Source organism: Dermacentor silvarum, chromosome 7, assembly GCF_013339745.2.
Source record: "Dermacentor silvarum isolate Dsil-2018 chromosome 7, BIME_Dsil_1.4, whole genome shotgun sequence".
Lineage (NCBI taxonomy): Eukaryota > Metazoa > Arthropoda > Arachnida > Ixodida > Ixodidae > Dermacentor > Dermacentor silvarum.
Window position 1 is genome coordinate 127,129,630 of NC_051160.1, and position 18,700 is coordinate 127,148,329.

The 18,700-nt window shown below is 45.5% G+C and overlaps 1 protein-coding gene and 1 long non-coding RNA gene across 2 annotated transcripts in view; both read right to left on the reverse strand.

The window, feature by feature from the left end:
- The window catches only part of LOC119459162 (putative phospholipase B-like 2), a 554,157-nt gene that overhangs the window by 130,621 nt on the left and 404,836 nt on the right, over nucleotides 1-18,700 (reverse strand). The window lies entirely within an intron of this gene.
- On the reverse strand, nucleotides 1,788-10,604 carry LOC125946971 (uncharacterized). The gene is made up of 3 exons (XR_007468033.1): nucleotides 10,401-10,604; nucleotides 6,470-6,526; nucleotides 1,788-1,861 (listed from the first exon to the last, which is right to left on the reverse strand). It is a non-coding gene; the product is annotated as an uncharacterized LOC125946971 (long non-coding RNA).

The window sequence follows — 18,700 nt, forward strand, 5'->3', positions numbered from 1 at the left end:
GTCATTCTGAGACTTCTGTTGCTCAGGCTTTATGCGACATACTCCAGTGTGCTCCCACACTACATATGGGACTCGCTTGCCAAAGTCGCTCATAATCATAGCGGCATGACGATGACTGCATGGCGCCGTGGCAATGACAACAATGGAATGATGAAGAAGGAGTGGCGTGCATGAAATGACATATCCGGCATGACGGCGATGGCATGAGGATGATGGGAAGCCGCTTCCTAAATGATGAAGATGGTATAACGAGGACAGCGTGACGACGACGACTTCAGGACAATGGGACTGATTACGATAGAATCACGAAAAGGCATTCTGTCAATGGACGGACGAAAGCGATATCTTAATTGACGACGGCATCAAGACAATGGCATGACGTTATTGAAATGACGATGGTAAAACGACAACATGGCGATGTCGACATAACACCAATGGTATGACGATGGCTATGTGACGAAGATAGCGTGAAGAGGAGTGTCTGACAAGAGTCGAATATCTAAGATAGAATAGCGACGAATAATGACGGTGATAGAAGGACCGCGAAGACGTCACCAAGACGGTATGATAACGAACGCGGGTCGATAACAGCATGGCGATGACGGCATGACGAGAGTCGGATGGCAACATTGGAATGACGGCAATGCAACGACCACGACGGCATCGCGACCATGAGCAGATACATAATGGTCCAAGCTATTAGACGGCGTTGTAGGCGTGACGGCGACTGCATCACGAGAGTGAGATCACGAAGCTGAAATGAAGACGACGGAATGACCACGACAGCATCACGAGCACAGCCTAGTGGCTCAAGGTGGTATACAAGGGTCACTGGGATAGATAGATAGATAGATAGATAGATAGACAGATAGATAGATAGATAGATAGATATGCAAGGAAACTCAAAACTACACTGTAAAAAAAATTGCTTCAGTTTACGGTGAAAGTTGAAGGTAAAAAGTTGCCGGACACTTTCCGTAAATGAAAAACGGAGTTTCCGTAAAAGGGACAGTCTGTAAAAATTTTTTCAGTCGAATGAAAAACGGAGAGTTCCGTCAAATGGAAAACGGAGAGTTCCGTCAAATGGAAAACGGTGATTTCCGTCGAATGGAAAATGGTGATTTCCGTAGTTGTGATCACAGAATTGTCTGTATTTTCCAAATACAAAACGGTGAGCTCCGTAGAACGGAAATTCTGTAAATTGAGCCCCGTACTTTTTTTTATTAAAAACGGATAGACCGTGGCGAGGAAAGGTATGCACATAAAACACACAAAAAGAACAAAAAGGAAGACAGAAGCACCTTTTTTTTGTTCTTCTTGTGTCCATGTTTTCTATGCTTGCGTTCCTGGCACCATGAATCCGTACGAACTTGTTCAGCTTTATCTTGCTTCGTATCGACAGCTGAAAATTTGTTTTGTAAATGATGATGCGGGTGTATATGTCCAGACAATGAGAAAATTGTTTGTTTCATTGAAATAAGTTATACCAAGTTGTACATAACAACATGGCTAACTCGCATCAGATATAGCTTGAAATGGGGCAGAAATCAATGCACATAAGCGGACATACACCACGCTCAACATGCTGTATGTGCACGTTTCCTCCTTGTGTCTTTTACACCGCGTCATTTTCGTGTCAGTGTTGCCATGTTGCATTTGAGTTCTGTACATGACGTGTACAAAGCATACATACAAATTCGTGCCCAAAAAGCAACAAGCCACCTGAATCTGAACGAAACTGCATGTTTATTGCGCTTTACTGAAAAAAGAACTTGCAAGATAAGACGCTAGAAATGGCCTGACTAGAAGGATTGGTTGAGAATCGGAATGACTAGTTGCTTGCACATGCCTCCTGCTTTGCCTGAAAAGGGAAAAGAACACCAATCAATTAAGACTCTTTATTAGTAAAATCTCGTTACAAGAGACACTGTTACAAGAGACACTCGGTTATGAGAGACATTTGAAAATGGTTTGGTTGGTTTTCCTATGTTCGCCATGTTAACAACATTGCATACAAGAGACATGGTTACAAGAGACACTCGGTTACTAAGGACAACTTTTTTATGTCCCTAGAGCAAATTCTTCACTATTTATAAGAGACACAACCCAGACACGCTTACGTAATGCGGCTAACGTCGTACTAACTGGTATGTGCTGCAATTTTCATTCCCTTGGCTCGATTTTGTTCCATTCCGCAGCCGGCTGTCATTCCTCGCATGGTTGAGACTACCAATTTCACAGAATTTTCTGCGATTATGCTTCTATAATCGCTGTGGCGGTCCCACACCGACTCTGCGACAGAGTACCATTGAGTTGGATTTCCGTCACAGCGTCTGCGGTGCTGTTCGCTTTGTATGCCGGTAGTCATACTCCGGAGCCATTGCCATGTTTCCATGAGACAGCTCTGTTCGCATCAAAGATGTGTTTAAACACACTTTGGTGCTGATGTATAATAAAGTGGTCTAGTCCGACTCCTCAGTATTTTTAGAATTTTTGGTTACAAGAGACCTTGGTTACAAGCGACATGTTTCCCGGGTCTCTTGAGTGTCTCTTGTAACAAGGTTTACTGTACCACCATCATCACCGTTTTTAGTCAGATACATCAACAATAAATGATTTCCAAGTCACAAATATAATTACCAGTGCTCTGGTCAAAACAAATGGGTCATAAAAAATGTCATACTCTGCCTTGTTGGTATATGTTCCTAGCCTTATAACATGAAAAGCTTCAGATGAAACCTCCCCAAGTCATTTGATGGCTCACTTGGAACAGGCAAAGCTCTCACGTGCACATTGACATTCAGAGATTACATTTTCTGCATGTAGGTAGAGCTACCACGACCACATACTGCGGACCACGGCTTTCAACCTTCACTGTCCTAACAGAAAACCTTGCAGATTCCACTGTTTTCCAAAAACAATGAAGCACTCTTGAAACGAGCTCAAACCACTCATGTTGTACCATTCCGATGCAAAACAACCAAGCCAGAGGTACTGTCCAGATGACAAGCTTATAAATTAGTAACAATATGAAGAAAGCATGCCTTGCACCACAACATGCGCGCCTTTTAGCCTCTTTCAGATTTGGTTTGTTTTGTCACGAAAATAGCAATGTGCAATATACTTTTTACTTAAGCAATGATAACTGAAAGTTATGTTCGTTAGTGCGTCAACATACTATCTCCATCTCCTTAAAAAGTTATAATTATGCGCTGTGTTCACCCAAAAATTTGCCGTTTTGTCAGTCTGTGCTTTTCGAAGCAACCTGTAGCACTTTCGCGACGTAAAGGAACCTGCAACAAGTACACATGGACCCCATATGTGGCAGCTACATGCAGTACACCGTTTATTCTGTCCATTCCATGACTGGCAACCCCACAACGAAACGAATTATGCAACATGTCCTTCCAGACAGCATTACTTCCGTGACGTGCTTAATTTAGGAATTTTTTAAGAATCCCGCCTCTCCTAAAGAAATTTTAAAGTAAAGCTGAAACTAAAGCAATGCCCAAATATGAGCGCTTCTCGTGGATTTTGAAAGTCAACTAGGGCAGAGCAATTTGCCCCAAATGTCTGGGACTTTAATGGCAACAGGATGGCCAAATTCCGTGCTGCTAATAGATGCAGATAAAAACACACATATGTGCAACGTTGTGTTTTCAAAGGTTTACTTCTTCATATCGTAGCAGGGATACTCCGTGGTAATTAGTTGGAATTCATGCTATTTGCCTGCAGTCTGTGCCAAAATATTCTTAGAGCCATAGCCACACTTTTTCTTAGGGATAATTCAAAATGCGGATTCAGCATAATTCAAAAAAATGCTTCCAATTGAACAGATGCTTCTATATTGTATTTTCAAAGACAATTCTTTTTCTTGCGAAACTAACGATGAGGGTAGCTGTGGGGGCTTGTTGTATGGCATCTTTTGTTTTGTTGTAGCGCAAGGCTGAACAACAGGTACAACAGAAAGGCACATTTGGCATGCACACAGTGTTATCTTCCAACAACAGATTTATTTCCCGTTCTCGTCACTATATATACCCTCAAAACGTCATACAACATAATATGTGTAAAGGCTCGGTAAACATGAACTAAAGAAAACCTGGAACCACACGCATGCAGTTTTTTTAGCCACAGAGATTGAGACATGTACACGTTTAACACGAACAAAGATGTACAAGCTCTTTCGAGGATAATGAAATTGAAGGCTTACTGATGCATGCGTCACCAAATGTTGATATGTTTCTAGTGTCTATAGTTAAGCGCATCATCTTGCACCTGCTTCTGTTCATGATAACTGCTATTTTGAATCTAGGTTTGCACTTGCATCTTTGGCAATGAAGAACAAGAAAACTGTCAGCAGCCAGGGTATTTAATTTGTTATTGTGTTCTCATAGCCTGTTATTTATACATCTACCAGTTTGACCAATGTAGGACCCTCCACACCCAAGAGGAATGCGGTATACAACACACACGATATAATCAATGAATTCGCTTTTATGTTCCTTCTCGCATGCACTATCTCAAATTCTTTCTGGCCTTGACTTCCTCATAAATTTATTAGGCGTCGAAAAAACAACATTGATGTCACTCCTTCCAGCAATCTTTAAGCTGTGGGAGAAACTATGTATGTAGGGGATGGCAGCAATCTTTTTCTTTATGTCGGTACTTGTACGATATACCTGCTCGGAACCTTTTTGCTGTGCCTTTTTAAGCAGTCCTACTGCGACTGACACGAGCACGTGGCTCGGGTAACCAAAGCCGCTTAAACGTGAGACTCGCCATTCGAAGCTATCGTGCATTAGGTGCAGGATAGCCATGTTGCGGGAAGATTAGATTCCTTGACATTAATTTTGTGCTCACCGATAACAAAACCTGCTGGTGTTAAGAAGCTAGGGCAAGTAAGCCCCTTTTGCCATTTCATTCCACGCATACAAAACTTGCGAAGAGGGGAATCACGAAAGTGTGTTTCAGTGAAGCGCTGTAGAAGCCATGCCAGCACCTAATGCACAATAGCTTCGGATGGCAAGTCTCACATTTAAGCGGCGCTGGTTACCCGAGCCAAGTGGAAAAAGGTTCCGAGCAAGTGGATGGTACAAACACCGACATAAAGAAAAGAAAGGTTGCTGTCATCCCCTTTATACATAGTTTCTCCCACAGAATAAAGACTACTGGAAGGTGTGACATCAACATTGTTTTTCCAGCTCCTAATAAATTGGGGAGCCAGTGTAAGAAGACAAGGCCAGAAAGAATTGCGGATACTGCATGCGAAAAGGAACATAAAAACAAATTCATTGATTGCATCACGTGTGTTGTATACGACATTCCTTTGTATAAATGACAGGCTACGAGAACACAATAACAAATTAAATACCTGGCTGCTGACGGTTTTCTTTCCCTCCATTGCCAAAGATGCAAGTGCAAACCTAGATTTAAAAAAAACAGTTATCATGAGTAGAAGCAGGTGAAAGATGATGCGATCTTTGTTCGCGTTAAACGTGTATATGTCTGTCAATCTGTGTGCCTAAAAAACTGCATGCGTGTGGTTCCTGTTTTTTTAGTTCATGTTTACCGATTTTTTACACGTTTTGTATGATGTTTTGAGGGTATATATAGTGACGAGAACTGGAAACGAATCTGTTGTTGAACGTTAACGCTGGCTGTGCGTCGAATTTGCTTTTCTGTTGTCCCTGTCGTTCAGCTTACGCTACAACAAAATAGAAGATACCATTGATTTCATTGTCGTCAGGCTCGGGCACCAAATAAAATTTGTTCACCAAAATTAAGTGGTCACCAGGCATGTCTAGTTGAATTTATCTGAACATGCTCTACTGTCGGTGGTGAAGATGTTGCCAGTTTAAAGGGCTGCAAGAAGGCACTAGTTATGTTTTCTAGGGCAAGAAGGCAACAGTGTATGTTGCCTAAGGCAAGCAGTCACAGGAGTCCTGGATCAGTAGAAGAAAATTTAGGGAATAATAATTGGTCGGAACACTTATGTCACGCACTTCTGAGTCACGAAGCGCTTGTCTTTGTCTCCCTTTCTTGTGCCCGTGTATTTTTATTGCGGTAAGTTACATGTGCATTTGTGCACTATGATGACGAACTTGTTTTGGAAAAGTTCAAATGTGTACCTGACGTTCGACTCACTTTTGCATGTAAGTAAAAATTATGACCTTGTCGCTGTGAACAGTCATCTGCACCTTCTGTACACTTGTGAGATAGGGGTAACAGTATTTGAAGGTTTGTGCATTAAAGCAGGAGAGCAGCAGTTGCTGGATGGCTCATAATTTAATTTGCGGGAAAATTCAGCAGTGTGCAACAATTGTATCACTAATGACCTTGAAAATCTTGTTAGTTCTTCATTTGTAAATACCTGTTGTCAAACAGCCTGCTGACTAAGGGTCTGAACACATTATGCACAATTATAGCAGGTACTACTACATGAAAGAAAACCTGTAATAGAACCTACCAAATACAATATCAGTGTAGTGGCAGGTCAAATGGCTCCTCAATGCTTGTGTCCTTCCTGGGAGAAGGAAAGAAATGTTAAGCTTACACTGACAGCACTAAACCACGCAAATGTAACTGCCACAGAACATGAGGAGTTGTAACAAGATACAGTCAACCTGCTTAACCATCTCATAGACATTCAACGACAGAATGTACCTTCATGGAGCCTCTAATCTATGAAATTCATGCTGTAATACAAACATGCTAGTAGACAGAATAAAAATTGCATCTATGAAAATTCTCAGGAGAACTATATATCGTAGCTACCGCAGTCCCCTCGTTGTGAAGTACAAGTGACGGTCTAAGCTACAATCAGAAAGTAGAAAATTAGGGATCCTTTTATTAAACAACTAACCATAATCTACCTGTACTCAGCAATACAAAGGTGAATCACAAGTACTATATTGATAAAGAACAGTTCCGAACTGCTACCAAGTGAGTGCAATAAATGAATGATTTCAAATTTATCTTCATGTAAGACTAGGCGTGTTAATTTTCTTTACATTACACGAAAGACTGGTCAGAAAAATATTGCATTCAGTCAATATTGTGATTAGCAAAACAGTAGTAATAGTTTAAGGTGGGAGACCCTCAGGTGCTATGTTGCGATGTTTCGATAAATTGTTTTAAGGAGCGTCTTACCTTAACCCTTTCACATGCCAATCAGTTGTGTTGATTGAAAACTTAGCTTCACCGCATTTCTTACATTTTCAGATTCATAAAATGCTTACAGATGCACAATAGATTAAGAGTTTTCAGTTCTTTACTGAGTTTGTGAAGTTTATAGAATGTGCACTCCATGCAAAAACTCAGTGCAAGTACATGAGATTTGCAAACATCAACTATTTCATGTCTACCAGGCTTGAACAGCACCTATCCAGCCACTCAAAAATTATGACTGGTGCAACACACTGTGAAAAACGATGAAAGAAGTGACATATACCAAGCAAAGAATCCAACCATCTACCTTCATACTTACTTTACTAAAACAATTTGCCTGTGTAATTCAATCTTGCAGCACTATTTCAATCAGAAGAGTTTCAAGATGTACGGGACACATTTTAAATATCCTTACTTTAATCAATGCTATTGCTATTAAGACACTATCTTGGTGTATTGAATTGCTTGCATAGCGTCTGAAAGGATTAATCATATTAGAGTAATCTTTACTAAAACTCAAGGCATAATACTCATATTTGTTTACAGTTTTGTGATGAGACAACACGATAGATGCGGGAGTTAAAAAACATCTTTATAAAATGCTGTAGAAAGCAAATTTCTACAACCTCTCGCAATACCGAGCTATTTCCTATGAGTGTTCTAACATTTCCTTGTAACATGATGCAGTGTTTTCCACAGACATAGCTTGAATCGTTGTATCTCAAGTTTTGGAAGCAACTTAAGAATAGCTATAACAAGCAGATCTGAAGCCCTACCCAGACTGCACAGCCACTTACTTTCTTTAACACCAACACGTGTAATGAATAATGTCATCCATATGGCACAGTTTCCGATTATATTCTCAAGCATGAATCTTATAATTGCAAGTTATGCAAGAGTGTACCTATGCGATAACTTGGGGACAGCACGAAAAGACAGGAGAAGGCTAGACAACACGAACGCAGGCAAAGAATTTTGTTTACAGACAAACATCTATATATACTAGGCCTGTGTGTCCTGCGTAGTTGCAGCTGCAGGATAGCGGGATAATGTAAACAACCGCACAGTTGATGAACTGCTGTTCTGCCTTTTGCTACACTTTGCGTCAAGGCTCGATCCGAGTCAACTTTTCGCACAATGTACCCCGATTGCTCGACGTGAAAAATAAAAGGAAAGTTCCAGCTTTCCCAACAGTCTATTTGAGACTATGACTGACCTTGTGAATATGATATAACAGTGGCCACCACACTGCAAGCAAATGTTAGACATGAGTTCAGAAGCTCTCCTCCACATGGTGATGCCTCGATTTCTTGAGGACACCTTTTGGTGTTCCTGTGATGAGCTTCACAGCCAAAGAGTGTGCCGACGCGGAAGGCAGAATAGCCTCCTCCAAACATTGGGTATAGCTCCAGCACACATATCACTAACCAAAGAAAACCCTGCGGTCCAGAAATGGAAGATCACTGTCTAATGGTAGTTTTTCTCCGTACGTGAACTCATCTAGCACTGCTGAGAAGACAGAAAAAAAATCACTCAACCCATTTAGTAGCCTTACTTCACCTAATATAGAGGAGAAAGTTGCTAATGAAGCAAAATAACTTTACTACACTGGTTCCCACAATAGCTAGTGTTTTACAGTTACCTGACAGTGTTTTTGTCTGTGAGAAGTTGCCAAGCAAGGCTACTCAAGGAGTTCAGCCATTTTTTTAATGTCTCCTCCACAGTGCCAGGTGTGCTCATGGAAGTAAAACTGCTGGAAAGCAAGCTCCAATATCTAGCGTGAAGGTTTTCTGTGGTGAGCATTGTGCGGGATCTATGATCCACACTCAAAAATGTCTTGGCCTTTCCTATTATCGCACTTGAACACTGAAGCGTGTTGTTGCTACAGGAACACAAGGGAGCAGTCTTGGCACCACCACGAAGTGGAGGGGAGCTTCCAGACCCAAGTACGGTTGCTTTTAACAGTGTGTTCGCACTGCCTTTCGGCATGCGTTGCCAAGAAGCATTTAACGGAGCTGAACATAGGTGAAGTCTCCAGTCGGAGTACTTCAAGGAAGCCCAGGCCTACCACTGCTATACAATATGTACACAAAGGAAGCTGTCAATTCAAGCAAATTGCTGGGGACAGTTGGAACTACATTTTTATTTTCAGGGCCAAACAAACTGGGCAGGTACAAAAATGTCAACCGGACCAGGCCAAGACGTGAAGTTTGCATCAAGAAGTATGTGCTGGTGGTCATAGGAAGTGCAGTTGGTGCTGTTTACAACATCCTACTGCCCTGCAGCAGCAATTATGTAGGACAAACAGGACGAAAACTCAAGGACTATCTTAGGAAACACTCGCAGACCCTCGATACAAGATGGGGAAGCAACATAGCTATCGATGCTGCTTTGTGCAGTTGTATATCAAGTTTTGAGCAAAGAAGAATCCTCATGGCACATGTTCAAAACATACAAAATTCGCAGACTAGCCCCCACATATGCTAGTGTGTAATCACTTAATCTTCTAGACAAATTGAGGTATTCAGATGAACTGCGAGAGCGTTCTGAACTGGGCTGGTTGGTGCATGTTTAGGAAGGAACTGAATTGTGCCATAGACAGGATAAAGGGAATATGTTGCTGTGCCCGTTGCCTTCACTTTGTTCTGGCAGTAGTGCTGTTCATTCCCTTCAAAATATTCATATATTTCGGTCACCTGACCACGTGACACAGCTGCGTGCTCAGGCTATATTTTACCTTGTTATGATACTTTCCAATGTCTCACGCAAATCCGTCGAGGCATCTTCACCTATTATAGTAAGCTGAACAATGGCTAACAGTGAGCTTAACTGTGGCTACACTTCGTTACCATGGGGCCCATGCATGACAGTGTTAGAGGTCAGTATGCAGGTGTTTTTGCATACTCATAGAGGCAAACTGGACAAAGAATTAACTTATTGGTGCGTGTTTTGTCTGTTGCCTCAAATCCCGAATTCCGGTGCTATTAGTGTTTTTTGAACACCACTCATGTGCATCCTAGACAAGTCTGAAACAATACCACTTTTAAGTCGACGTCCTCATGCTGAACCAATTGGTTGCCCCAGGAAAAACAAAACATCATTTATCTTTTGGATGCATCTGCAACAATTATTATACTTGTATAGGCATTGTCATTCCAACAACATTTGCAGTCAATGTCCATTAGGACTGCATATGCATGACTGATATACGATAGAATGGTCCAGCTTACCAGAACAAATAGCACAATGCAAGACTGCTTTTCCACTGGTGTTGCAAGCAGGCCCCCATGGCTGAGAAACTGAATGCAAGGCGGCACACAGACATCCTTCACTGGTGCAACAGCTGCAAATGAAATACTGATATCAGTTACTTTCTGACCGGTCATCCAAAGCAAAGCACAAACATTTTTATATACAATTACACAAGTAGCGTACCCAGGATCTCTGCCAGGGGGGGGTTGACAGTTTGCCAATACCGTCTAAATAGCACTAATTTCCATTTCTTCACGGGAAATTGTCAAAAAATGCGCTTTTTGTGAGTGTGCAGACGATTACGCGTCTTATATCTTATGGTATCTTCGACTGGTCACCTCGGAGCGCTCTAGAGCGCTCTATCGAGCGGCGTTGTCTTCGGCTGGTTGAAAGAGGCTGCGTGCCTTGCGTTCGGCTGGTTCTTTTCGATCGCTCTCCTCCCGCGTCGAGCGCTCTGAGACGCTCCGAGACCTGTCGTCGGAGCAGTCGCCGAGATGAGAGCGTTTCCAGAAACGTCATCAAAGTACAGCGTCGCCGTTCTTGGCGACGTTCCATTGTAGCCTAGGCAACCTAGGCCACAGCATGCTGGCGTCTCAACGAATGGTCGTCCCACCGGTGCATCCGCCGGCTTATCTTTGGATAGGCGAAACATCGGACGTTAGCACTAGTCACGTGGTATCGCATCTGCCATTTCCTCCTCCGAGAGCGAGTCACAGGTTCGGCTTGCGCGCTTGTCCTCTACCTCCGAGTTCAGGGAACGCCAGATCTGCATCACTCTGCTTCGGGGGATGGATGCGACCAGTCGAAGATACCATTAGTTGCAGTACTCAAATGCGCAAGAAAAGAAACGGAGTTAAACAAAATAGGGGGGGGTTAAGTCGGCCTCAGGGGGGGGGGGGTTACAACCCCCGAAGCCCCCCCCCCCCCCCGTCGGTGCGCCACTGAATTACACTATGCATATAAGCTCGTCACTGAGTTACTGTTATTGCTGTGAGATAGCTCACAGTATTTTATAAAGTGCTAATGGCCTCGTTTAACTTATTTGCAAAAAAACTTTATGAAGCACCTTCTATTCGAAAAATTAGCTGACAAAATATTTTGCCCTGCATAACTTACAACACATGCACGCATTTTAGAATTATTGCAGTATTGTTATGCAGAATTATTAAGCGGCAATCCTCCCTCCCAGAATACGTGATATCCTCACGTACTTCGTCAGAACGTTAATCGGCAGCCTGGTAGCTGTCAAAAAAAAACTAATACAGATTGCCAGGTAGAAAAGAATCCGTTTCCTTTGCAATGAACCTTAACGGGTATCACGCGGACAACTTTCAATTGCGATCGTGCACGAGTGCTCGTGCTCTACTACTAACGAAAGGGCACCGTGTGACACCCGTGTTACCTAACACTGCAGATGGCACAAGGTTACGGCAATAAGCACGCTCCACCGTCATTTCATTGTAATGAAGGGGCATGCACATCAAACATGCTCTATGAGGTCTTCATACATGACCAATCTTCCAATCCCGGGTGTGAACACTGCGATTAGGCACGCCCAGCCAGGGCACTGCGTCCGCAGCTTATAATAATTGCTAAAAATTTCACTTTGATTCAATGCGTCACCTAATATTGGTAACATAGCGTTGCACCGCGTCGGAAGCGATAGTAATGGGTACAACGCCTTCACTTAATTTTGGAACGCCGAGCACACAACACAACACACTACAAACTGTAATGCTAACGTCAGTAAACCAGCGGCCACATACAGACGACAAAGGAGCTGCTAGAGGCGTCAACGCCGCTAATATTGCCTACGCGTCTCAGCTGTAGTGAGTATGCATTCAACACAACAAATGCAACACCCCTTTATCACAGACTCGCAATGTCGCTTTGTCAATCCTCATGGCCAAGGAATCTCGTTAAAAGCGTGCTCACACAACACAATTGAGCCCATCACCGGCCATCGCGGAGCATTTCGCACGCGCAACGTGCACCAATAACGAAAAAAGGACACGTAAATTACTTACTTGTGTAACAATCCAGCGCCGATTCCTTCCTATTTAGAGTGAGATCACAAATGCGCCAGGAACACCACCTCCACCGTCCGCCATTAGCGACCACTCGTACGGTTGTTTGTGCCGGAGAAATGCAACCCAGCGTGTAGGCGCGATGAAGGTGTGGTAAGCAGCGCCACCGCTCAAACCCTACCTGCTTCTTTTTGTGTGTTTACTATACTCGCACGCGCATAATGTTCAAACAGCGTTATCTATGGTGATATATGTAACTGGCAGTTAGAGTAGACAGTGTCTTTTCGTTATATTCTTTGCGTGTTCATTTTTCACTCGTGACATGTTCAGTTGCCCTCCACATGAAATTACGGACGGCTCTCCGTATTTCAAAAACGGAGCTCACGTCCGTCTTTTTTACGTACAATCCTGCCGTTTTTTTTATAAACGGGGCTCACGTCCGTCTTTTTTACGTAGGATCCCGCCGTTTTTCAAAAAACGGAATGGTCTGCGTAAATTTTACGTAGGTTTTCGCTGTAAAATTACGGAAATTTTTTACAGTGTACTGAAGCAGACGAAACTGTTATATGTAGTAAAATATTAATTTACTGCAGCGGAAAACATCATCAATCACTCAGATTGTTGGATTAGATTGATAGAGATTGTTGGAGATAGGCTATCGGACATTCTCTCCTTAAACGACTAGTTTTCCTTTATTCTCCACAGGCTCCTGAGTCTTATGGCTATTTTGTTGTGCCAATAGAGGTTACGTGACCATATTGTTACGAAGCAGTGCTCGAGACAACGCTGTGGACAATATAGAAGACGACGACGCTCCCTGATGTCGCGCCGACTGGTTTTGCATCTTGTATGCCTTGGATGCCAGTGGACGCATTGTAAACATTCTGTAAATATAATTTAAAGCTATCTTTTCCCGTAACATCTTGGTGAAAGGTGGGGGCTCTGCAAGACGCACAACGGGCTTACGTAGCGGGCTCTTGGTTGCATCGGCCAGGCCAGCTCAAGGCGAGAGTGCTTCGGGCTCGTCGCCACCCGCGCCCACCGTCAGCCTGGCACAACCGCGCGACCTTGGCACCTTTTCTGGAGCGGAGATTGGCTTCAGCTTCACGAACGGGTGAGCGCGCGCAATCACTGGGACCTGACCGTCTCTCTGGTCGTTCAGGCAGAACATCTCCGCCCGCACGATAATACCGCTCCCCTTAGTCACGCCCGCATCTTTCTCGCTCTCCTCTGCCTCGTCCCCTCTGCGTCTCCTTACTTCCGCCGCTCCTTGGAAAACTAACGGGCGCAGCTCCGAGATGTGAGCTTGCCATGACGACCCGACCTTAAATTCCTCTGCTTACACTACCCGGCCATCACAACCTCATCAACGTGGACGTGCACGGTATACCTGTAACAGCACTTACAGACACAGGAGAACACATATCTGTTATGAAGTCGAACCTCCGTACGCGCCTAAAGAAAGTCCTAACTCCGGCTTCAATCGCCGACGGTGGAACTCCAGCTGTCACTGGGATGTTTGCCGCCCGTGTCACTGTAGCCGTGCACCATACTTATGTTTTGTTTTACGTCTTGGAGCAGTGCCCACAAGAAATCATGGTAGGCCTTGCTTTTCTGTCGGCAGATTCGGCCATTATTGACTACTCTGCGGCTGTTGTCCAACTCGCCCTACGGTATGCCATTGAACCTCCTGATACTACGCCGAGTCGACTATGTTCCACTGATTACCTTCACCTACCTTGCCGAGCCGTGACCTATATTGCTGTTTCACCCGACGCAGCCGTCGCCGACGGCGATTACGTCGTGCAGCCCAAAACCACCCTCCTCTTGTCACAGATCATCTCATTCCTGCGCACGGTCGTCCGCATAAAAGACAATGCCACCTGTCTTCCTGTTTATTTGTTGGACAAAAACTGTTAAAATAGGCGGATAACGTTATTGGGCTGTTACAGTCGGAATAACAACTTCCCTGTAAAAGACACATCTTTAGAATTAAGCACTTCACCTAGGACGAAAAATCCCTTTCACTTCCAACCAACAAGCCTGCTACCATAGTGCACATCAGTTGCCCAATGCGGTCAAAACAACACATAGAGGCGAACTGGGATGTCAACCTCAGAAAGCCTCTTGTACTTAAATTATATGACGAAGACAGCAGTGTTTACCTCGGATATATTGGAAGGATGCGATAACCTAATAGGCGAGAGAAATGCTCGAGAGAGATGGTTTGGCAGAATACACCAACTAAGAAGGATATCCCGAATCACTAGGTTAGACATAAACTGCAATATATAATACATATAAAGTGAACGGAGGTCAATAAAAAACTCGCAGTCTTTTCGGAATAGAATGAGATTGATCCACAGTAGCAAATTATTAGACTGTTATGCGTAATAAGGTGAAAACCTATTGTTCGGCTATTGGCTTTGTTATAGCAGTAGACGGCTCCAGAGAGCACGAGTCACAAGGAAGAAAACTACCACGATAACAAAGCGACTGTGATCACCCCAGTTTTTATTCCTGACCCTCGTGATTTCTTGCGCCATTTGCTGCTATAACGAAGTAAGGCTTGTACTTTTATGGCCATTATAGATTGCAGTAAGAATTCGCTTACAAGGAAGCAAGCGCGATGTGACGCACCTGAACGTTTATAATAAACCGGGTGCATTCGATGACGACGAGAACTCGGCGTCACAACGTCGGCGTGGTGAGCACCGACTGCAGCGCGGAATGTACCTGCTTTCCTCCAAGGCCAACTCTCCGTGCTGCGGCTGCCTTCAACGTTCCAGCTCTAATTGGCTGCATAGTTTGGTGTATCATATAAGCAGACCTGCGGAATGACGACAATAGGAAGGGACCCAAATTTCTGCGAAGTAGGAGGGAAGTCAACGAAGTTGGGAAAATTGTATTTCACAGAATATAGTAAGATAACTAAACGTTTGAACTTTTCTGTCACACCTAGCAAACCTCCAGTCATCATTATGTCACTTAGCTCATCACGAGCGGCATGCGTACGCTGGAGCAGAGGCTCGCCAGTACATGAAATATGTGTTCTGTGCCGTTCCAATGAGCGGTGTTTTTTAACGTCAAAGACAGTTCCGTAGCCGTCGAACCCAGAGGCCCACCGCGTAGGGCTGAAACGCGGGACGTCCTTCTCGAAGTCAACCTAACCAGTGCACTGAATCATTCCACGAGGCCTGCGATTTCACAGAGTTGCCGGCAATGTGCTGACAAATAGCACGACTTCTCCGATTACATCAAAGCTTCCGCTCACAGTAGGACGGCATCATGTTTCTGGATTTGAAGGAGAATTGGAGCGGTTCGGAGGGAAACCTGCTCCACCAAACTTGCAGTCTTCTTTGTTGAAGCGATACCGCCGCTAATCTCAACGGTCATTTCTCCGACCAGGAACATTCCACATTTCTTAGGAACTTTCAAACAGTAAGAGAGACCCGGAGCTCTTCACCTTTCAAACTGACACGAAGCGACGACATACAACTATTCCAATACGGCCTTTATTTTTTGTGCGTCGTCTGCCACCTGTTGCAGGCAACGCGCGCTGAATAACCGTTATACAGACCGCAGTGCCGATGTTGCGTCATGACCCGGTGAACTAAGCACCAGACGTGCCGGTCAGCACACCTACTCATCTAACCACCGTATTATGCTTGTCGCTGCGAGGGAAGTGATCGCGGGAAGAGGAAGGCGCCTGGAGGTGGAGAAGAGAATCGCCATGTTCGCTCATTTTTCTTTTGTGCTTCGACTCCCTTGTGCTCACTCTGCATGTTTGCAGCGTCCATACGCTTGCGCGTAACCCGTCTTCACGAAGTGAAACGTCACTGTAATTCTTTCTTTCAATGGCTCCTTGCGCCGTTCTTGACCTATGTTAATATCAAAGTTTCTGCTTCATGTGTTCCCGTACGCCCTTCATACTTCATACGCGCCGTATGGCCTCTGGGGTTACGTCTACGACACTACCAAGGGGCACAACCTGTGGCAAGACGCCAGTGAGATGGACCTCACTCTGGTAACCGACAAAGCTTTTCCCACGCGCATCGGAACTCCGTCACTCGGGACACGACACCCAACCTCGCCTTCGCCAAGAACGTCGAGGACGTGGGCTGGGAGAACAGCGCCATGGAGTTTGGCAGCGACCACTACATTCTCGAGACCCACTTCAAGGTGGCTCGGAGTAGGGTCAGGGAATTCACGTTCGTCGATGGGGACCATTTTCGCAAGATTCGGGAAGAACCCGGGAGAGCCAAGGCACCCACCAGCCTCGAAGAATGGTGCGAATACATCCGCAACGACGCTTCCACGGCCACCAAGAAAGTACAAACTGATCTCGACGTCGAACGAATGGACAGCAGACTCGCCCATCTGATCGAGGCCAAAAACGCCCTGCTCCGTCGATGGAAGGGCCAAAGGCTCAATGGCAGACTCCGAAAGAAGATCTCGGAGCTCAACAAGGTCATCGATGTCCACTGCAAAGTGCTATGCCACCAACAGTGGGACAAGCTCTGCGAATCTACTGACGGACAGATGCGCAATGGCAACTCCTGGGGTATGCTGAAGCACCTTCTCGACGAAAGCGGCTCCAAGTCAAATCAGCAGCATACGTTGACCCGGGCCCTTCACGAAGCCACCAGGTGTCACACGGTCGATGTACTCGTCTCCAAGCTCATTCAGAAGTACTTGCCCGTCTGGCGCGACGGGATCCGGCGACCCAACTCCCGGACTACCGAGGCCCTCCTCACCCCGAGCTGGACGAAGACTTCTCCGTTGCCGAGGTCAGACAGGCCATCTTCGCGCTCAAGCGCAAGTCTGCGCCGTGTCCGGACGGAGTCACCAACAGAATGTTGAGAAACCTCGACGACCCGTCGATCGTCTTTTTCACCGATAAGATCAACGAGTCCTGGAAGAGCGGCGTGGTTCCTGCAGAATGGAAGTCGGCCAGCACGGTGCTCATTCCCAAGCCCGGCAAGGCCGCGAACATCGAGAACCTCAGGCTGATTTCTCTAACCTCCTGCTTCGGCAAGGTCATGGAGCGCGTCGTCCTCAACAGGCTCAACAGGTACCTCGAAGACAACGACGTTTACGCGTACAAAATGATCGGCTTCCGCGCCGGACTCTCGAGGCAGGATGCAATGAAACTAATCAAGCATCAGATCATGGACGGCCGCTCCAGTGACGTCAAGGCTCTGCTCGGTCTGGACCTCGAGAAGGCTTTCGACAGCGTGCTCCATGCCTTTATCGTCCGGACCATTTTGGACGTAGGTCTCGGTTCCAGATTCCACAGCTATGTCAGCTCTTTTCTGATGGACAGGAAGGCCAAGCTTCGCATTGGAGACTTCCGCTCCGAAGATGTGCCCCTTCGAGGACTGGGCACTCTTCAGGGCGCCGTGGTCTCCCCCACACTATTTAACATCTGAATGATTGGTCTTTCCGAGAGGTTCGCACGCGTCGAGGACCTCAAGCACACCATCTACTCCAACGACATTACCATTTGGTGCGCCGGGGGATGCGAGGGCAGAGTCGATGAAGCCATGCAGAAGGCGATCGACGTGATCGAGGAGTATCTCTGCCTCACCGGACTTTGGTGCTCCCCTGGCAAGTCGGAGCTTCTGCTTTACACAAAAGAGAGGGGAGAAAGACCCAAAGATTGCAAGCCAGTCTCCGGAAGCAGCATCAGTCTTCGCACTTGTGGCGTAGGGGTGATACCCAGGGTCGACGTCATTCGGATCCTGGGCATGTTTGTCGAATTCAATTACGGGAACGGAACGGCTCTCCGCAAGATCATCGCAAAGACGGACAACGTTTTTCGCCTCGTTCGCAGCATCGGAAATAGACACCGAGGCATGAAGGAAGCCAGTGTCCTCAGCCTGACCAACGCCTTCGTATTATGCCACTTCACGTACACTATTTCTATGCAGAACTGGCCCAGAGTGGAGCGAGACAAGCTCAACGCTCTCATCCGCAAAGTAGTCGAAAGGGCTCTCGGACTACCCATTAGGACCCATACCGAAGATCTCCTTCAGCTGGGGAGATTGCCGAAGCGCAAGAACGCGCGCAACTCGCTCGCCTGACCACCACAGCGGCAGGTAAACGCATCCTCGAAGAGCTAGGTTACCCTCCTGCAGTATCTTCGAGAGTCAGTACCCCGATCCCTAGGTGCATTTGAGACAAGTTCGAAGTGGTCCCCGTGCCTCGAAACGTCCATCCCGTCCACAAGGAGGGCAGACGCAAGGCGC